The sequence below is a fragment of the Oncorhynchus mykiss genome, chromosome 21 (assembly GCF_057628025.1).
Source record: "Oncorhynchus mykiss isolate SJ-2025 chromosome 21, ASM5762802v1, whole genome shotgun sequence".
Classification (NCBI taxonomy): domain Eukaryota; kingdom Metazoa; phylum Chordata; class Actinopteri; order Salmoniformes; family Salmonidae; genus Oncorhynchus; species Oncorhynchus mykiss.
This window is the reverse complement of record NC_143042.1, coordinates 18,336,882-18,357,491: the sequence shown is the minus strand read 5'-3', so window position 1 is coordinate 18,357,491 and position 20,610 is coordinate 18,336,882. Positions and strand designations below refer to the sequence as shown.

The 20,610-nt window shown below is 44.8% G+C and overlaps 1 long non-coding RNA gene across 1 annotated transcript; it reads left to right on the top strand.

The window, feature by feature from the left end:
• The first annotated feature begins 10,332 nt into the window (after window positions 1-10,332).
• LOC149973014 (uncharacterized) lies at window positions 10,333-19,857 on the top strand. Its single transcript, XR_016490443.1, has 3 exons — window positions 10,333-11,057; window positions 11,426-11,487; window positions 18,280-19,857. It is a non-coding gene; the product is annotated as an uncharacterized LOC149973014 (long non-coding RNA).
• The last annotated feature ends 753 nt before the right edge of the window (window positions 19,858-20,610 follow it).

Below are 20,610 nucleotides of genomic sequence, written 5' to 3'. Positions count from 1 at the left end.
AACCTTTCATGGTTCCCCCTTATAGGGAATAAACCAACCTCTCTCCAAATTGATACTGCTACTACATGTAAATCAAACTGTGATTTTTCCATTTTGTTTTTTAACTCACTGGCTTCTAGAACTCTCGTCTTACAAAAACTCACTAGTTGCTAGAACTCTCGTCTTACAAAAACTCACTAGTTGCTAGAACTCTCGTCTTACAAAAACTCACTAGTTGCTAGAACTCTCGTCTTACAAAAACTCACTAGTTGCTAGAACTCTTGTCTTCTGCCTGCTCCATTTTACCGCGCAGATCTTTCTTTTTTTTTGTTTTCTAGTTTTATCCGCTGCTGATAAAATGCTGTGATTAGGATGCCTGTATTGTGGTTTGGACCGTTCCCTGATCTCAGTGTTCCACATTACAATTCCATCCATACACTCTTGGCTGGTTTTAAAATTTCCATCTACTGGAAAATGTGTACCAATTTTTTCCAATTTAGTAAATTTCCCCAAACATTTATTTGGTTCTTAGTTTTGATCATATGCTTTTTTGTGCCTCTAAGGCTATGGTAACATTTTCCTTTTCTACTCCTCCCTCCCCAGGAGTATCCTAGCCTCTAGAAACCATTTCAGTTCTTATTAGCACGGCATCACCACACAATGGCGTTAAGTAATAACAGTGTAGCCTATTAGTAATTTAGTCACCTTTTCTCCTTGAACCACCTTCTCTCTTTCCTGCTACTGTTACTACAGACTATGGTTGTCCAAACATTCATACACCCACACACACCTCTGGCTTCATGGCCATTGTGGCTGGGACTTTTGTCTCTCACAGATCTTGCAAGGGAATTCCCCCACTCCCATCCTCTACCTCTGTCCCTCTATCCCTTATCTCCACCTCTCCCTCTCATATTTCTCTGCCTACCCCCTCCCTTTGTTTATTTCTCTCTCTACCCCCTTCTCACGTTTTACCTCCCCCCCTTCTCTCCTCTCTCTCAGAGAGAGTTGTTCAAGGCATTTGCAGAGCTCTTCCAGGCAGCCTCGTCCCGGGCCGCCCCCCTGCAGTTTGTGTGCCTACCCCTCCTCCCAGGCCATCTACGCTGTAGATCCAATGCTCAAGTGGGGCACTGGGGACAGAGGTGAGGCCTGGGTGTATTACTGCATATGTTCGCGTGTACGTTTTGTGTACCTCCCCGTGTGTGTATGTGTGAGAGCTCTACGTTCCTCACACATTCACAAGATGGGCTAACTGTATACACTGTGAGAACAGGAGGAGAGCTAGTCTGGCCTTGAACTGGCTACAGTCTCAGAAACAATAGATAGGCTAACTGTTATTGTCCACGTTCCCATCCCACTCATGGTTTACACACAGATTTGTGCCTACGCTCGATTGATGAATGAGGCCTTGTAAGTAAGCATTTCACGGTGAGGTCGGTGCATGTGACTTAATCTATTTGATTTAATCTATTGTTTCTGAGGTCAGGCCAGCTCTCTAGCTGAGGTCAGGCCAGCTCTCTAGCTGAGGTCAGGCCAGCTCTCTAGCTGAGGCTAGTTCAAGGTCAGACCAGCTGTCCTCCTGTTCCCACAGCGTATACATGGCAACTGTGATAGATGGTACTGCCGTTGTAAGGAAAGGAGGGGGATCAGCGGAGGACCAGCAGCAGATGAATAAAACAGTAACACATGTGTATGCATGAGGTTGTTACTCTGTATTTTGTCCCTATATTTACAGACCTAAAACTCATGTATCTGGTCTCAACTGGTCTTGTTGAGAATAATAAATTTTTTCAAGGTGTGGAAAATGCTGGATAACAGGATAAAGCAAACACGTTTTTATATTTTAAAAGGTTTAATAGACTCACACGTGCATGTGGGGAGACACACGTCCCTCTGATGGTCTGTACCAATCTACTGAAGGACAAACCACTCATTATATACTCATCTTATCTCTGTTCGCTCTCCAATTGCTTCGTCCCTGGTCAAAACATCTCCACCCTCTGGGTCAGAGTAAACTATTATTTGAATGTGTCTATAGCTGATTACAGCTATCGGCCTTAGCTTCAAAAAGGTCACCTAGGATACCAAGTTCTATTTTATGATGACGACTCCTAATCTCAGGAGGGGGAGCAGCGGAGGACCAGCAGCAGCTGTATAACATTTTGTGGACATAAAACATTTATGACCCAACAGGCTAGGAGGGTGAGAGTGCTGTTGGTTAGTTGTCTTCTGTTATTTCAAATGTGGTCCTGTGTGGCTCAGTTGGTAGAGCATGACGCTTGGAATGCCAAGGGTTATGGGTTCCAACTTTGCTGAGGTCACCCATGCGTAAAAAGGTGTGCACGCATCGGATAAAAGTGTCTGCTAAATAGCATGTGTGACGCTCTCAAATCTGTCAGAGGTAGATTGGATGGTTTAACAGGTGATTAGTGATATATAACACAGATTCCAACAGTTTCTCTAATCTGCGAACACCTCAGTGTGTAGAAAACTGCTATATATCTTATTGTGAGTTTCCTGTAGTGATAGTTTCCCCCAGGGGATGGGTATAATGGCACTGTTCATCTATGAATCAATAGTGATACCATTACAGAGTATTACCAGTGTAGACCATTGTATACTAAAGCCCATATTCCTAATATTCCTAGTTTGTATTTCTTAATTACTCATAAACCTCATTTTAGTTATATTATTTAATATGTTCCATTTAAATGTCATCCATTATTAAGCCCAGCTAATAACGTCCAGTGTATGATCTACCTTCTATGATCTGTTCCTGGATCAGGTGAACGTGTGATGAAGCTTCAGATCCTGGAGGTGAACTTCAGTCCAGACTGCGCCCGGGCCTGCTTCTACGACCACATGTTCCAAACACTCTTCCTAAATGAGGCTGATCACTGCCCTGTCACTCAGGTCTCATGATGACCTCTAACCCCGGACCTCAAACCCTTCCATATTATGCAGTTGAAAAGGTCCATTTGGAAAATGTGTATTTCCTCTTTTCAGTGGAATTTGATATTGAGTAACGGTCTGGACCAGAGGTGCCAAATACATTTTGCCCCATGGGCCCCATTCGTTCTCCACCGAGGTCTAGAGGAGCGCACTTAAAATTGACTGTATTTCCTCGCCATCAACATTTGCAAATAAATTGTTTTTAAATCACTTTTGGAATGTTCTATGCTCCCTGACTGTTGTTGTGGAAATATTGAATGAAATATTTCTCAGATACCCTGAACGTGAATTCAAAAAATACTTTATAACAGAGCCGAGCAACTCCATGGAAGAACTGACTTGTCTTGTTACAGACCTCTGGCTTTATAGGTTTCCATCTTCAGATAACACACACAGTCACTCCCTTCTATGTAGATGGTTAACTCCCCTTGGCCTTACGCCAATATTTTCTTCCTGTCCCAATTCTTGCTTGTTAATAACGCCCACATCTGCTTCAGTTTAAATTAAATTGGTGACAGCGCTGTAGTGTTAATACAGAAAATAATACATTTATTGCATATATACTTTCTTAGTATAAGTGCTTTTCTAATGATACTTTATTAGTACAAACATAGGTTCTTATTACAGATACATGGCTTTGGTGCCTATATTTATTAACTAAGGTACTCATTTTCTGCCTACCTTCTGTTTTTAACATGTCTAGTGATTAACTCCATGTTGACCCAGTCTGTAGACCCAGGGATTCTGCTAACGTCCTGTTTGTATATGTCCAATGTTTGTTTATCCAGCTCTTTGTCCATTCACCTGAGCTCAGTCTTTTATCTGTCTCAATTACATCTGGGAGAACAGTCTGGATACTGGTAAATCAACAATGGTCATGAGTTTTTCACCTACACTGTCTAGATTTTGTTTCGATGACTGTAAGCAAACTGGAAAGACTGAAGAGACTATAAATGTAGGTTCAAAATTCATTTCTACAGATTTGATTTGGCTTTAGTAATTTTAAATGTCAAAAGAGTTTTTCCCCCGAATGTTAATTATGATTTTTTACATTCAAACCTCCTGCGGTACGGTTTGAAGAGGCTCACGGGATGGATCTGGGCCACAGGTCGTAGATTTGACACGCTGGTCTGGACTGATACACACTGATCTCTCTCTCAGACACACACACACACACCCAGAGTAAAGTAGGTAGGCCCAGAGTAGGGGTGGTAAGGGGAGTGGGAACTGTCATGGAAATACTTCTTAAAAATATCTCTTAGACACCGGAGCTTGTGAATACAGTGGGGCAAAAACGTATTTAGTCAGCCACCAATTGTGCAAGTTCTCCCACTTAAAAAGATGAGAGATAATTTGCCATAATTTGCAAATAAATAAATAAATACATTTGCAAATAAATTCATTAAAACTCCTACAATGTGATTTTCTGGATTTTTTCCCCTCATTTTGTCTGTTATAGTTGAAGTGTACCTATGATGAAAATTACAGGCCTCATATTTTTAAGTGGGAGAACTTGCACAATTGGTGGCTGACTAAATACTTTTTTGCCCCACTGTACATAAGCCGAGTGGTCCATGGAGCAACTGCCGGTCCCAGGCTCTGAGATCTCTTTATATACAGTTATAATTTGACACATCATACATAGTCACTCCACTCTACGTAAATCACCACCATCTTTTGGCATTCTGCCACTATTGTTTCCTAATCTTACTTCTAGTCTGTCTACGCCCATCTTTACTTGGTTTCCTCTCCTCTTATTGACACATACTCTAAGGCGTAGATTTTATTGGTGGCGTGACCATAGCAAATGGTACAAAAATAATAGACATACACACATAATGCAGGTGTACGTCTGAGGAAAATTATACGATTATGTAGTGGCTTCCCTTAAGCCCACAATCAAATCAAATCAACCGTATTTATATAGCCCTTCTTCCATCAGCTGATATCTCAAAGTCCTGTATAGAAACCCTGCCTAGAACATGGCCAAGATGTTAAAATGTGCATAAATGACCAGCATGGTCAAATAATAATAATCACAGTAGTTGTCGAGGGTGCAACAGGTCAGCACCTCAGGAGTAAATGTCAGTTGGCTTTTCATAGCCGATCATCGATAGTATCTCTACCTCTCCTGCTGTCTCTAGAGAGTTGAAAACAACAGGTCTGGGACAGGTAGCACGTCCGGTGAACAGGTCAGGGTTCCATAGCCGCAGGCAGAACAGTTGAAACTGGAGCACCAGCATGGCCAGGTGGACTGGGGATAGCAAAGAGTCATCATGCCAGGTAGTCCTGAGGCATGGGCCTAGGGCTCAGGTCCTCCGAGAGAGAGAAAGAGAGAATTAGAGAGAGCATACTTAAATGCACACAGGACACTGGATAAGACAGGAGAAATACTTCAGATATAACAGACTGAACCTAGCCCCCAACACATAAACTACAGCATAAATACTGGAGTCTGAGACAGGAGGGGTCAGGAGACACTGTGGCCCCATCCAATGACACCCCGGCAGGGCCAAACAGGCAGTATATAACCCCACCCACTTTGCCAAAGCACAGCCCCCACACCACTAGAGGGATATCTTCAACCACCAACTTACCATCCTGAGACAAGGCCGAGTATAGCCCACAAAGATCTCCGCTACGGCACAACTCAAGGGAGGGCACCAACCCAGGCAGGAAGACCACGTCAGTGACTCAACCCACTCAAGTGATGCACCCCTCCTAGGGACGGCAAGGAGAGCACCAGTAAGCCAGTGACTCAGCTCCTGTAATAGGGTTAGAGGCAGAGAATCCCAGTGGAGAGAGGGGAACCGGCCAGGCAGAGACAGGTGTACCCATATGCTGTATATGAGGCTGTAAAACTATAAAAGCAGAGAGGTTGGTTGTTCCACGGATCAGCACGGCTTTACTACTCTGTATTAAAGTCTATATTGAATTCACAAGTTCTTGTAAGAGTGTTATATTTTTGAGGCAATATTCCACCACATATTTTGGCGAGCTTGCCAGGAGTCGAAGGGACCATTGGACAAGTGACGCCTTCGGCTGACTGCAGTTCTTCCGAGCAACCTCTCAAACGGGTGACCACACAGCTAGCAGGTAAGCTTGTTCTTACATAGTTGAATGTTTGTGCGAATTGCTTTGGGAGTTCTGTCTCAGCGGGAAAGGTATCACGTGGGTCTCTCCAAATTTCTAAAATAACCTAGTAGTGTTAAGAGCTTTTGAATTCAGTAACCTGCATGCATGGTTTGGGGGATTGTTAAATATAATTTGTATGTGCATTTGTGGGGACTAAGTGTGTGGGAACTTGTGGACCTCGCTGGTTTCAGGTGTTTGGTGGAGGGGGATTGCACTTGCTCTGGTCGGACCGCTCAACGGACCCACATGGGTGGCCTGTTTGGACAGCCGGGCACGACTGTTTCAGGACCTGTTTAGGGATGTGCGTTAACACAGCCCATGCAACCTGATCAAGCGGTTCGTGTTGGGTGTGTGATTCAGGTTGCCCCTCTCACCGGAGCATTCATCCGGGGACCTTGTGTGGTCTGAGTGGTGCGTTTGTTTGCTCTCTTTGGCTAGACTGCCTGGCCTGGTGTGGGGCTGCGGCTACCTGGATATATTGTCAACACAACACAAATCAAATAAAAACCTACAATACCACTTTTAACAATTAAGAAAATATCTGCTATGGGTAGATTATTCACGATACCGCCCCAAGAAGGGGGTCCGCTTAGGTGAATAGATAGGGCGCAGTGGAACGTTGACCCAATTTTGCAAAGTTCAACTGCAAAATAAATCCTGCAAATAAAACACTCCTTCTGGCTAAACAGGGATTTTTAATCTAGTGCTCACTGGGAAGAGGGAATAGAATCAATAGGTATTGATTAAAAATAACTATGTAAAGATAGGACATTGACATAATAGTGTATTTGATACTGTAACTATTCTGGAATGCATAGAAATGGTTAAATAAAACATTAAACAAGACCCATGTAGTATATACCGGTGTGTGTCGTGGAGAGATAAAACAGACAGGCATAAGCTATACTATATGGTTGAAATAAACCCAGGCTATTTAGAATAAATAGGGGCAACGAATACATAGAGAACAGTATTGTGGCATAGTTCATAATGGCATTTGCTAGAAGATAATTAAAGCATTGTGAAGGACGATAGGAGAAAACAGGGAGCGATCAAGCACTCTGTAGCAACAGAATCCCTAGGGAGACAGCCTGAAGGGAAGGACCTAGGCAACCTAGCAACTAGGAAGAGAGAGAGAGAGTGGGTTGGGAGAAACTCAGTGAAATAGGAACTAGTGCTGAGAATAGATAGAATTAATTAGGAATAAATTAGGAATAAAACAATAAGTAACAATCGGATAGGATAATATAAAGGAATAAATAAAAATAGATAAGGTACATATATTATAAATAACTGAATTAGAAGGAAAACGGTATTAAATAGGATTCAATACACTGAATAAAGTTAAGTCATGTACCAATCTTCATTTTTTACCATCGACTTTGAGAACAGGCAGCAAAGGTGTATTGCAAAGGCTTGGCATCTCTATCAATAGACCTGCCCTGAGCAATCCTTCAATTGTTGAACGTATCCCTTCTTCAGCTTCAGGCTTCATATGATATTGGGCTTTCCAAGGAGGTTTAGCATCAAGTTTTACTTTGATGTTAACAGGACTTGAGGACTTCACCAACCCAACATCTGTATCATGTTGTGACCATACCTCTGATGGTATGATTTTCTCAATTTCTTTGGATCTGACGGACCTGATTTGGATAGAAAACACTCTGAAGTTTCTAAAACCGTTTGAATCATGTCTGTGAGTATAACAGAACTTATGTAGCTGGCGAAACCCTGAGCAAAAACCATTCCGAGTTTTGGGGGGAATCCAGATTTCTAAGGGACCTTCTTGCAGTTCCTACCGCTTCCACTGGATGTCACCAGTCTTTAGAAATTGGTTGAGGTTTTTCCTTTGTGTAATGAAGGAAAGTAGTAGGGTCACTTCAAGTGTACTGTTTGTTAGAGGCGCGTGACCAGAAAGGTAGCGTCAGTTTGTTTTCTTCCTGTATTGAACACAGATCATCCCGTCTTCAATTTTATCGATTATTTACTTTACAAAATACCTAAAGTTGTATTACAAAAGTAGTTTGAAATGTTTTGGCAAAGTTTACAGGTAATGTTTGAGATATTTTGTTAGAACCGGTGTTGGAACCAGTGTTTTTCTGGATCAAACGAGCCAAATAGATGGACATTTTGGATATATATCGACAGAATTAATCGAACAAAAGGAACATTTGTGATGTTCCTTTTGGCATGATTTATATTTTTATTTCTGCGTTTTGTGTCACGCCTGCAGGGTTGAAATTTGTTTTCTCTCTTTGTTTACGGAGGAGCTACTGTCAGATAATAGCATCGTTTGCTTTCGACGAAAAGCCTTTTTGAAATCTGACATGTTGGCTGGATTCACAACACTTGTAGCTTTAATTTTGTATCTTACATGTGTGATTTCATGAAAGTTAGATTTTTATAGTCATTTATTTGAATTTGACGCTCTGCATTTTCCCTGGATTTTGACCAGGTGGGTCCCACATATCCCAGAGAGGTTTTAACCTGTTGAATCTATGGGGGCGCTATTTCATTATTGGATAAAAAAAACTTTCCCGTTTTAAGCGCAATATTTTGTCACGAAAAGATGCTCGACTATGCATATAATTGACAACTTTGGAAAGAAAACACTCTGACGTTTCAAAATCTGCAAAGATATTGTCTGTGAGTGCCCCAGAACTGATGCTACAGGCGAAACCAATATGAAACTTCAAACAGGAAATGAGCAAAATTTCTGAGGCGCTGTTTTCCCTTGTCTCCTTATATGGCTGTGAATGCGACAGGAATAAGCATAGACCTTCTGCCGTTTCCCCAAGATGTCGGCAGCATTGTGACGTATTTGTAGGCATATCATTGGAAGATTGACCATAAGAGACTACATTTGCCAGGTGTCCGCCTGGTGTCCTGCGTCGAAATTGGTGCGCAAACGCCAGCTGCAAGTATTCTTCAATTTGATAGAGAGAAGTGACCAGGCTTCCACGAACGATATCATCGAAGAGATATGTGAAAAACACCTTGAGGATTGATTCTAAACAACGTTTGTCATGTTTCAGTCGATATTATGGAGTTAATTTGGAAAAAAGTTCGGTGTTTTGATGACTGAATTTTCGGGTTTTTTTGGTAGCCAAATGTGATGTACAAAACGGAGTGATTTCTAATACACAAAGAATCTTTTTGGAAAAACTGAACATTTGCTATCTAACTGAGAGTCTCCTCATTGAAAACATCCAAAGTTCTTCAAAGGTAAATGATTTTATTTGAAGGCTTTTCTTGTTTTTGTTGAAATGTTGCATGCTGGATGCTAGGCTAAATGCCCTAGGACCATGCCCCAGGACTACCTGACATGATGACTCCTTGCTGTCCCCAGTCCACCTGGCTGTGCTGCTGCTCCAGTTTCAACTGTTCTGCCTTATTATTATTCAACCATGCTGATCATTTATGAACATTTGAACATCTTGGCCATGTTCTGTTATAATCTCCACCCGGCACAGCCAGAAGAGGACTGGCCATCCCACATATGCTCTCTCTAATTCTCTCTTTCTTTCTCTCTCTCGGAGGACCTGAGCCCTAGGACCATGCCCCAGGAATACCTGACATGATGACTCCTTGCTGTCCCCAGTCCACCTGACTGTGCTGCTGCTCCAGTTTCAACTATTCTGCCTTATTATTATTCGACCATGCTGGTCATTTATGAACATTTGAACATCTTGACCATGTTTTGTTATAATCTCCACCCGGCACAGCCAGAAGAGGACTGGCCACCCCACATAGCCTGGTTCCTCTCTAGGTTTCTTCCTAGGTTTTGGCCTTTCTAGGGAGTTTTTCCTAGCCACCGTGCTTCTTCACCTGCATTGCTTGCTGTTTGGGGTTTTAGGCTGGGTTTCTGTACAGCACTTTGAGATATCAGCTGATGTACGAAGGGCTATATAAAATAAATTTGATTGATTGATGCTGGATGGGAGTACCATCACTCTTTTTTTAAATCCTCTCTGTTTCCAAACTGTACCAAATAAATGACATACACCATGTGCGTAAGTTGAATCAGTATAGATATGAACTGATTTTCCTTTCCCTAGCACACATGCTGCAATCAATGCTTTTAGTTCTGCCAACTGGGCTGAACAAGGTTGACAATGTTCTAATATTTCCTCAGTTAAATCCTTTCCCTGTTGTTTAACTACTGCAAACCCTGCATGATTTCCTGTATAGTCCTTGAAACGAGAACCATCTACAAAGTAGTTCTCTGTGTTACAATCCTCTTTGTCTATTAAAACCAGTTAGAGCTCTAGGGGCGCTATTTCATTTTTGGATAAAAAACGTTCCCGTTTTAAGCGCGATATTTTGTCACGAAAAGATGCTCGACTATGCATATTCTTGACAGTTTTGGAAAGAAAACACTCTGAAGTTTCAGAATCTGCAAAGATTTTGTCTGTAAGTGCCCCAGAACTCATTCTACAGGCGAAACCAAGATGATGCATCACCCAGGAATTAGCAGAATTTCTGAAGCTCTGTTTTCCATTCTCTCCTTATATGGCTGTGATTGCGCAACGAATGAGCCTACACTTTCTGTCGTTCGCCCAAGGTCTTAGCAGCATTGTGACGTATTTGTAGGCATATCATTGGAAGATTGACCATAAGAGACTACATTTTCCAAGTGTCCGCCTGGTGTCCTGCGTCGAATTCGGTGCGCAATTGCCAGCTGCTTCTACTTTACCATTTGATTCAGGGGAGAAAGCATGTGTCCAAGAACGATGTATCAATGAAGAGATATGTGAAAAACACCTTGATGATTGATTCTAAACCACGTTTGCCATGTTTTCAGTCGATATTATGGAGTTAATTTGGAAAAAAGTTCGCGTTTTGAGGACTGAATTTTCGGATTTTTTTTGGTAGCCAAATGTGATGTATAAAACGGAGCTATTTCTAATACACAAGGAATCTTTTTGGAAAAACTGAGCATCTGCTATCTAACTGAGAGTATCCTCATTGAAAACATCAGAAGTTCTTCAAAGGTAAATGATTTTATTTGAAGGCTTTTATGTTTTTGTTAATGTTGCGTGCTGGATGCTAACGCTAATGCTAACGCTAAATGCTAATGCGAAATGCTAACGCTAGCTAGCTACTTTTACACAAATGATTGTTTTCCTATGGTTGAGAAGCATATTTTGAAAATCTGAGATGACAGTGTTGTTTACAAAAGGCTAAGCTTGAGAGATGGCATATTTATTTCATTTCATTTGCGATTTTCATAAATAGTTAACGTTGTGTTATGCTAATGAGCTTGCTGATAGATTTACACAATCCTGGATACAGGGGTTTTTTCATAGCTAAACGTGACGCAGAAAACGGAGCGATTTGTCCTAAACAAATAATCTTTCAGGAAAAACTGAACATTTGCTATCTGAGAGTCTCCTCATTGAAAACATCTGAAGTTCTTCAAAGGTAAATGATTTTATTTGAAGGCTTTTCTTGTTTTTGTTGAAATGTTGCATGCTGGATGCTAGGCTAAATGGCATGTTAGCTATCAATACTGTTACACAAATGCTTGTTTTTGCTATGGTTGAAAAGCATATTTTGAAAATCTGAGATGACAGTGTTGTTAACCAAAAGGCTAAGCTTCAGAGCTAGCATATTTATTTCATTTCATTTGCGATTTTCATGAATAGTTAACGTTGCGTTATGCTAATGAGAGAATTAGAGAACGCACACTTAGATTCACACAGGACACCGAATAGGACAGGAGAAGTACTCCAGATATAACAAACTGACCCTAGCCCCCCGACACATAAACTACTGCAGCATAAATACTGGAGGCTGAGACAGGAGGGGTCAGGAGACACTGTGGCCCACTCCGAGGACACCCCCGGACAGGGCCAAACAGGAAGGATATAACCCCACCCACTTTGCCAAAGCACAGCCCCCACACCACTAGAGGGATATCTTCAACCACCAACATACCATCCTGAGACAAGGCTGAGTATAGCCCACAAAGACCTCCGCCACGGCACAACTTAAGGGGGGGGGGGGGGCGCCAACCCAGACAGGATGACCACATCAGTGACTCAACCCACTCAGGTGACGCACCCCCTCCAGGGACGGCATGAGAGAGCCCCAGCATCACATGCAAATTGTCAGATTAATGACAGCTTTAATGTATCCTCGGAAGTTAGCAATCATCAATGTCAGGCACACAAGAAAGGCAACGACTTTGTTGTTAGGGGTAATAATGCAGCTGTTGAAGCTGCCAAAAAGGCCTCTAGATGTGTTGTCCCAATACTTACCGCACCTTTGATGGATATGGCTGGCTTTGCACCAATACCATCTCCGGCTGAGTTAGTCCAAATCCAGTCTCGCGCTGGAATGAGCAAAATACCTGGTTACAGAGGGGAGCCTCTGTTGATAGACATGGAGTGTGGAGAACACATGATGGTGCCATACTTGCTACCACGTCCTTATTGTCTTTACTTATTAATGATGCACATGATCTAGATCATGGTGCAAGGGGGGAGGTAATAAGAAACAAATTAAAAAAACAAGGTTTTTGGTCACCTTATCTACAGGCAACAGTAGATGAAGTGTTATCAAGATGTGAAATATGTGCGAAAAATAACATACCTAAAGGTATAACAACGCCCATAGGTCACATACCGGTTCCAGAAGGTCCGTTTCGACACATTGTGATGGACTATGTAGACATGATAAAACCAATACGTGGTAGAAGGTACATGTTTGTTATCATAGACAGGTTCAGTAGATGGATAGAAGCAATACCGTCAGCTGATCAGGGATCAGGTACAGTGGTACAATTCCTAACAAGAGAAGTAATACCTAGGTTTGGTATTCCGTCGGAAATTAGTTCAGACAATGGCTCAGCATTTACACAAAAAGTTGTAATACAATAATACAATTAAGAATCTGCAATCGCAAGGTTTGGTTGAAAAAATTAACGGCACCCTAAAAGCGAAGATAACAAAGATCTGTGAATCTTCAGGGCTTAATTGGGTGGATGCTTTACCGCTTGCTTTAATGAGTTGTCGCATGGAAACTAACAGAAGCACACATCTAACACCGCATCAAATGCTTACAGGTCGACCCATGCCTACACCAACCTTAGGAGAACTCTATAAAGGTCCTTAATTAGATCTGTGTCATGTATTGTCATGTTGTGTCTTGTTCCTGTTCTTTCTCTTCACCCTGTCTCCCTCTGCTGGTCGTATTAGGTTACCTTTTCTTACCCTCCTTCCCCCAGCTGTTCCTTGTCTCCTCTAACTACCTCGTTCACCCCTTTTCCCACCTGTTCCCTTTTTCCCTCTGATTAGGTCTCTATATCTCTCTCTGTTCCTGCTTCTGTCTTTGTCGGATTCTCGTTTGTGTTTCTCATGCCTGAACCAGACTATCGTCGTGTTTGCTGCAACCTTGTCCTGTCCTGCCGGAATCTGCCGGTTCATCTAACCTTGTCCTGTCCTGTCGGAATCTGCCTGTCCATCTGAGCCTACGTGTGTTTCGTCATTAAAGAAACTCTGTTTTGTTAATTCGCTTTTGGGTCCTCATTCACGCACCTGACAGAAGAATCCGACCAAGAATGGACCCAGCGACTTCGGATCCTCTCCACTCAGCCGTCGAGATCCAGGGAGCGATGCTAGGCAGACACGAGCAGGAATTGTCTGCTGCTCGACATGCCGTTGAGACCCTGGCCGCCCAAGTCTCCAACCTCACAGAACAGGTTCACCATCTCCGCCTCGATCCACCGGCCACTTCCAGGGCTTTCGAATCTCCGGAGCCCAGAATCAATAACCCGCCGTGTTACTCTGGGGAGCCCACTGAATGCCGCTCGTTCCTCACCCAGTGTGATATTGTGTTTTCTCTCCAGCCCAACACTTACTCCAGGAGCACTGCTCGTATCGCCTACGTCATATCTCTCCTTACTGGACGGGCTCGTGAGTGGGGCACGGCAATCTGGGAGGCAAGGGCTGAGTGTACTAACCAGTATCAGGACTTTAAGGAGGAGATGATACGGGTTTTTGATCGTTCTGTTTTTGGGGAGGAAGCTTCCAGGGTCCTGTCTTCCCTATGTCAAGGTAATCGATCCATAACAGACTACTCTATTGAGTTTCGCACTCTTGCTGCCTCCAGTGACTGGAACGAGCCGGCTTTGCTCACTCGTTTTCTGGAGGGTCTCCGCGCGGAGGTAAAGGATGAGATTCTCTCCCGGGAGGTTCCTTCCAGCGTGGATTCCTTGATTGAACTCGCTATTCGCATAGAGCGACGGGTTGATCTGCGTCACCGAGCTCGTGGAAAGGAGCTCGCGTTCTCCGTTGCCCCCCTCTCCGCATCACTACCATCTTCCTCTGCCGGCTCGGGTGCTGAGCCTATGCAGCTGGGAGGTATCCGCATTTCGACTAAAGAGAGGGAACGGAGAATCACCAACCGCCTCTGTCTCTATTGCGGTTCCGCTGGTCATTTTGTCACTTCATGTCCAGTAAAAGCCAGAGCTCATCAGTAAGCGGAGGGCTACTGGTGAGCGCTACTACTCCTGTCTCTCCTTCAAGATCCTGCACTACCTTGTCGGTCCATCTACGCTGGACCGGTTCATCAGCTTCCTGCAGTGCCTTGATAGACTCTGGGGCGGAGGGCTGTTTTATGGACGAGACCTGGGCTCGGGAACATGACATTCCTCTCAGACAGTTAAGGGAGCCCACGGCCTTGTTCGCTTTGGATGGTAGTCCTCTCCCCAGGATTCAGCGTGAGACGCTACCTTTAACCCTCACTGTCTCTGGTAATCATAGCGAAACCATTTCTTTTTTAATTTTTCGTTCACCTTTTACACCTGTTGTGTTGGGCCATCCCTGGCTAGTTTGTCATAATCCTTCTATTAATTGGTCTAGTAATTCTATCCTCTCCTGGAACGTCTCTTGTCATGTGAAATGTTTAATGTCTGCTATCCCTCCTGTTTCCTCTGTCTCTTCTTCACAGGAGGAGCCTGGTGATTTGACAGGGGTGCCGGAGGAATATCACGATCTGCGCACGGTGTTCAGTCGGTCCAGGGCCACCTCTCTTCCTCCACACCGGTCGTATGATTGTAGTGTTGATCTCCTTCCGGGAACCACTCCCCCCCGGGGTAGACTATACTCTCTGTCGGCTCCCGAACGTAAGGCTCTCGAAGATTATTTGTCTGTAGCTCTTGACGCCGGTACCATAGTCCCCTCCTCCTCTCCCGCCGGAGCGGGGTTTTTTTTTGTCAAGAAGAAAGACGGGTCTCTGCGCCCCTGCATAGATTATCGAGGGCTGAATGACATAACAGTGAAGAATCGTTATCCGCTTCCTCTTATGTCTTCAGCCTTCGAGATCCTGCAGGGAGCCAGGTTTTTCACTAAGTTGGACCTTCGTAACGCTTACCATCTCGTGCGCATCAGGGAGGGGGACGAGTGGAAGACGGCATTTAACACTCCGTTAGGGCACTTTGAATACCGGGTTCTTCCTTTCGGCCTCGCTAACGCTCCAGCTGTCTTTCAGGCATTAGTCAATGACGTCCTGAGAGACATGCTGAACATCTTTGTTTTCGTTTACCTTGACGATATCCTGATTTTTTCACCGTCACTCCAGATTCATGTTCAGCACGTTCGACGTGTCCTCCAGCGCCTTTTAGAGAATTGTCTTTTTGTGAAGGCTGAGAAGTGCACTTTTCATGCCTCCTCCGTCACATTTCTCGGTTCTGTTATTTCCGCTGAAGGCATTAAGATGGATCCCGCTAAGGGTTAGGGTTAGGGTTAGGGTCGAGCTGCAGCGCTTTCTCGGCTTCGCGAACTTCTATCGTCGTTTCATCCGTAATTTCGGTCAGGTGGCAGCTCCTCTCACAGCCCTTACTTCTGTCAAGACGTGCTTTAAGTGGTCCGTTTCCGCCCAGGGAGCTTTCGATCTCCTCAAGAATCGTTTTACATCCGCACCTATCCTTGTTACACCTGACGTCTCTAGACAGTTCGTTGTCGAGGTTGACGCGTCAGAGGTGGGCGTGGGAGCCATTCTTTCTCAGCGCTCCCTCTCTGACGACAAGGTCCACCCTTGCGCGTATTTTTCTCATCGCCTGTCGCCGTCGGAACGTAACTATGATGTGGGAAACCGCGAACTGCTCGCCATCCGCTTAGCCCTAGGCGAATGGCGACAGTGGTTGGAGGGGGCGACCGTTCCTTTTGTCGTTTGGACTGACCATAGGAACCTTGAGTACATCCGTTCTGCCAAACGACTTAATGCGCGTCAGGCTCGTTGGGCGCTGTTTTTCGCTCGTTTCGAGTTCGTGATTTCTTATCGTCCGGGCTCTAAGAACACCAAGCCTGATGCTTTATCTCGTCTCTTCAGTTCTTCAGTAGCCTCCACTGACCCCGAGGGGATTCTCCCTGAGGGGCGTGTTGTCGGGTTGACTGTCTGGGGAATTGAGAGGCAGGTAAAGCAAGCACTCACTCACACTCCGTCGCCGCGCGCTTGTCCTAGAAACCTCCTTTTCGTTCCCGTTCCTACTCATCTGGCCGTTCTTCAGTGGGCTCACTCTGCCAAGTTAGCCGGTCACCCTGGCGTTCGGGGTACGCTTGCTTCCATTCGCCAGCGTTTTTGGTGGCCCACCCGGGAGCATGACACGCGTCGTTTCGTGGCTGCTTGTAACTCCCCGGTAACTCCCCTCCTGCCGGCCGTCTCAGGCCGCTTCCCATTCCCTCTCGACCGTGGTCTCACATCGCCTTAGATTTTATCACCGGACTGCCTTCGTCAGCGGGGAAGACTGTTATTCTTACGGTTGTCGATAGGTTCTCTAAGGCGGCTCATTTTATTCCCCTTGCTAAGCTTCCTTCTGCTAAAGAGACGGCACAAATCATCATCGAGAATGTTTTCAGAATTCATGGCCTTCCGTCAGACGTCGTTTCGGACAGGGGTCCGCAATTCACGTCTCAATTTTGGAGGGAGTTTTGCCGTTTGATTGGGGCTTCCGTCAGTCTCTCTTCCGGCTTTCACCCCCAGTCTAACGGTCAAGCAGAACGGGCCAATCAGACTATTGGTCGCATCTTACGCAGTCTTTCTTTTCGTAACCCTGCGTCTTGGTCAGAACAGCTCCCCTGGGCAGAATACGCCCACAACTCGCTTCCTTCGTCTGCGACCGGGCTATCTCCTTTTCAGAGTAGCCTCGGGTACCAGCCTCCGCTGTTCTCATCTCAGTTCGCCGAGTCCAGCGTCCCCTCCGCTCAGGCTTTTGTCCAACGTTGCGAGCGCACCTGGAAGAGGGTCAGGTCTGCACTTTGCCGTTATAGGGCGCAGACTGTGAGAGCTGCTAATAAGCGTAGAACTAAGAGTCCTAAATATTGTCGCGGTCAGAGAGTTTGGCTCTCCACTCAGAACCTTCCCCTTAAGACAGCTTCTCGCAAGTTGACCCCGCGGTTCATTGGTCCGTTCCGTATTTCTCAGATCATTAATCCTGTCGCAGTGCGACTTCTTCTTCCGCGATATCTTCGTCGCGTCCACCCGGTCTTCCATGTCTCCTGTGTTAAGCCCGTTCTTCGCGCCCCCGCTCGTCTTCCCCCCCCCCCCATCCTTGTCGAGGGCGCACCTATCTACAGGGTCCGTAAGATTTTGGACATGCGTCCTCGGGGCCGTGGTCATCAGTACCTAGTGGATTGGGAGGGGTACGGTCCTGAGGAAAGGAGTTGGGTTCCCTCTCGGGACGTGCTGGACCGTTCGCTGATCGATGATTTCCTCCGTTGCCGCCAGGTTTCCTCCTCGAGTGCGCCAGGAGGCGCTCGGTGAGTGGGGGGGGTACTGTCATGTATTGTCATGTTGTGTCTTGTTCCTGTTCTTTCTCTTCACCCTGTCTCCCTCTGCTGGTCGTATTAGGTTACCTTTTCTTACCCTCCTTCCCCCAGCTGTTCCTTGTCTCCTCTAACTACCTCGTTCACCCCTTTTCCCACCTGTTCCCTTTTTCCCTCTGATTAGGTCTCTATATCTCTCTCTGTTCCTGCTTCTGTCTTTGTCGGATTCTCGTTTGTGTTTCTCATGCCTGAACCAGACTATCGTCGTGTTTGCTGCAACCTTGTCCTGTCCTGTCGGAATCTGCCTGTCCATCTGAGCCTACGTGTGTTTCGTCATTAAAGAAACTCTGTTTTGTTAATTCGCTTTTGGGTCCTCATTCACGCACCTGACAATCTGTTGGAAAGTGAGTTGAAAGTAACTGAGATACACAAAGCTATATATTTACAGGAGAAAAAGCAGGTGCCTTAGCCAGGACCGGAGGAGCCCCGCTCGGTGATACCAGGCGATCTGGTCTAACTTCGGGTGTTCCGGAGGAAGTGGAATCAGCCAAGGAGAGAAGGACCAGGTGAAAGGGAGCAAAACGTGGTACTATCTAAACCACTGCACCAAGGTCCCATCGCAGAGGAGGAGACAACCGCCTAGATATGAGGACTCAGAGGATGCTGATTCATCAGACGGGAGCCCGGAAGGAGCAGGAGCAGCGGAGGAGATCGAGACGCCGGGGAGGAGTAAAGAAGTCAGCAGACCAGGTGGAAGCCAGGATACAACTGATGCACCGCCTAATGCACCAAGAGGAGGACGAAAGAAAGACAATGCTGGAGAAAAAACCTGCAAACAACGGATATTCTCTCCTGAAGGGCCAGAGAGTCCAGCGTTGACCTTCCTGTCGATATATCTACTCTGGCAGATCTCCCTGACGGAAGCCCTCTACAGTGGGACCCCGAAATACCACCTACAGAGTGGGAGCGACTCTTCCCTGAAATGTATGCCTTTTCAGATGGAAGCCAAGTCCGGCCAGAGGAGGGAACCTCCCAGGAGGGAGGAGAGGGAGAAGTTCTACAGGCTGAAGAGGAGGGAGATTTCCCCACAATTGACTTTTCAGTCATTGTTTGGTCCCCTTAACAGACAGTTAAAGCTAGAAAAATAGAAGGACAATGACATTGACATGACAAGAGCAACAGTAAACAAGGGGGAAGGGACAGCAAGCTCACGTACAATCAAGCAATATGTTGAAAAAAGAAAGAGAAGAGAGGAGCCTGCTGAACAACCCGAGGAGAATGATTAAGGTTAGCATTTCTGTTCAGAGGTCCCTCTCAATCAGGAGAATCAGATCTCCACCAGAAATAGCACTCTGTGGATGGACACATCATCAGACATTGGGAGAAGTCGTTTGGGACTTGAAAGGATGCAACTTGACAATAACTAAAGGAGAAGACACTTGGCTGATCACCATGGACAAACATGACCAAGAGGAAGGTGAAGAATATATAGTAGAAATGGTGAGTACTAAATGGACTGAAGGGAATAGTGTAAATATCATCCGAATTGGCCCCACGCTGGCACCAGGCCAGGAAAGGACTGTGACAACAGTAACAGCAACAGTAACAGCCTGTTGTAATTAACGCCGTGCCTGAAAAACCTGGTCATTATACTAATGGGTTTGGAGAGCCTTGCAATAGTCTTGCAGAACCTCTTTATTGCCCTTTTGGTCATCCTAATTGTCTCCATGGGGTGACTCCGGGAGGTGGTTATGCTTGCCATGACTTTCGTAAGGATGTTTTTCCCGTTTATGCTAAAATACCCAATTCTGAAGACTATGAGATTGTGCATGTCCACAAAGTGTAGGTAGGTCCAAGTGGTGCTCACTGGGTCGTAATGGGGGAAACATGCACGATCCTGATCCTTTGTTCTGTGCCATGTGTCAAAGAGGAGATTGTCCTATCTGTCAGGTTGAGGAATGTGCTTAAATGGTATAATTTATAGTATATCTCTGTGTATCCTTATATCCTGCATTATATTGGTTTGTTGTGGTTTTATATATATATATATATATATATATATATATATATATTTTGTTGAAATAAAAGCTAGTTTTGCCTTCTAGAATAAGGATCACTGTAACGGCTTTCTTCCTGGGAAGGAGAGGACCAAAGCGCAGCGTGGTGAGAGTTCATCTCATTTAATAATAAATCCCAACTGAACACTTCAAATTACAAAACAACAAATGTGAAAACAGTCCTATCTTGTGCATAGACACAAAGAGAGGAAACAATCACCCACAAACCCCAACACAAAACAAGCAACCTAAATATGGTTCCCAATCAGAGTCAATGACTAACACCTGCCTCTGATTGAGAACCATATCAGGCCATACATAGAAACGGACAAACTAGATACACAACATAGAATGCCCACCCAGCTCACGTCCTGACCAACACTAAAACAAGGAAAACACAACAGAACTATGGTCAGAACGTGACAATCACTTTCAACATGTCAGGTAATATAGGGTATTCCGGTTATGAGTGTCTATGGACCATGTCCTTAATCCTTTAACAGGTTTTGTCTTTAATAATATAACTGTTGTTAGAGAGGTGTCTGCGAGGGAGGATCATGTTGAAGTGTTTTATTTTCGAAGGATGTCATATCACTTTTATTTTGTAACTCTATATGCATGGTATTGATTTTCATGAACTTCTATCATATTCATTGCATTTTTCTCTTTATATTCTACATAACTGAGATAACCTCAGGCCAGGCTCTGTACTACATGCTCAT